At 57.0% G+C, this 1672-nt stretch overlaps 1 pseudogene; it reads right to left on the bottom strand.

The window, feature by feature from the left end:
- Positions 1–242: 242 nt before the first annotated feature.
- LOC112298211 (U4 spliceosomal RNA) lies at positions 243–369 on the bottom strand (annotated as a pseudogene).
- Positions 370–1672: the final 1303 nt, after the last annotated feature.

Raw genomic sequence — 1672 nt, 5'->3', positions numbered from 1 at the left:
GCATCAGGCTGCTGACAGCGCGGTGGGAACCGCGTGCTCACTGAGCCCCCACGACGCTGTTGCTCTCCTGTCCCCGCCGGGGCCCAGCCGCCATGGTGCACCCCCAGCCAGCCTCGAGCCACCGTCCTGCGGCTGCCCGCCCTGTCAGCCCAACGCCTTTCCGCTCGCTGGGGTTTTCAGCATTGTCTGCAAGCTCGGGAATGACAGGCACGCCCCCTCTTCCGGACTACTGGCTAAAAGAAGCTAGAAGATGCATCCCAACAAGTGTTTCATAAACCCGCATGAACCCTTGAACACTTTTAGTTTTCAATTAGCAATACCCGCGCCTCCGATAAACCTCATTGGCCAACTCTGCCACTGCACAAAGCTTTTTCTTAAACACTTTCAAAGGCACTAGTAGTTAGTGTCCATAATGGGTTTTTCTTTCCTTTTTTTTTTTTTTTTAACAGTCCCATGATAATTGAGATTTGAGTAATTTTAGATCTGGATGTTTGTTAAAATACTTGCCAAGGAAAAATAAAATTACAGAGTGACAAAATATTGGATCCAAAAAGCCAAGCGTCTTAGATGAACTTAGTCCTCTGAAGGAATCAGAGGGGGCGGGGGGAGCGAGGAAGAGGGAGAGACGGGGAGCGAGGAAGAGGGACAGAGGAGCAGGAGGGTGACTGGCTGAGTCTCTGGCTGAGCAGGGCTGGCTCCACGGTCTCGGTTCCGGGCCAGGGCAGGGAGAGCAGAGGAAGTGGATGACAAGGACTTTGTTTCTGGGTTGACCTCTGTTCTTTGCAGGGACACGTGGGTTCCCAAAGACCCCCGGGCGTCGGCTGCCCACAGTCAGGCCTCACCTGGCCCCTCACCCCCTGCTCTGATCGTCCCTGCTGCAGAAGACACACTGCCCCGGGTATCCAACTCTGTCGCCCGCCTCGGTCAGGGAATCGGAATGTTTGGAACTAACCCAGCGTCTGAACTGGGGCATGTCTTCCTGGTGAGTGCTTGCCTCACCCCTGGCTGGAACCCCCAGCTGGCCTAGGGGGTTTGGGGACAGTACGACCCCCAGAAGGTGCTCAGGCTCAGCTGTCAGGGTGACAGCACCCTTCCTGCTACACCCACTTCCTGGGAGACCCCCGAATCGAAATGGATGGGAAAGGCTGTGTAAAGGGCCAGTCAGACGTGGATGGCACTCATTACCCCTATCACAGGATGGCCGCAGCGGCTGTCACCGAATCACAGTGCCGTCAGGGGGACTAAATTAGCTCATCCGTGCAAACCACTATGAAGCGTGGCTGGCACATCACACATACCATAGCCACGTTTCTCAGATACATACAAAACGATGAGCTGCTGAAGGAGACACTTCTGTCTGATTTAATGGCCCCTGACCACCGCCAGGAGAGGGGTGTGCAGGGCACAGCGGGAGATAAAGAAGCGTGCTGGACAGGACGAAATGTGGCAGTGAGGCTCCTACACAGGCAGTGGGCGCGCCCTTGCGCAGCCGGTCTTGGCAGGGCAGCGGCGATGGGCCTGCCTGGGAGCAGCCGCCGGGGCAGGAGGACGGGCTCCCCTTGCCCTGAGAGCACGCAGCCTCCCCTCGCCGCCTTGGCGGCAGACTGTTTTGCCGTTTCTGCCCTAACACCTGACGTCCGGGAGGGAGTGTTTGCTTGACCTGCGTTTCCTC

This window comes from Desmodus rotundus, chromosome 5 (genome assembly GCF_022682495.2).
Source record: "Desmodus rotundus isolate HL8 chromosome 5, HLdesRot8A.1, whole genome shotgun sequence".
NCBI classification, from domain to species: domain Eukaryota; kingdom Metazoa; phylum Chordata; class Mammalia; order Chiroptera; family Phyllostomidae; genus Desmodus; species Desmodus rotundus.
The sequence above is the reverse complement of the archived record's forward strand: the minus strand, read 5'-3'. Positions and strand labels throughout refer to the sequence as shown.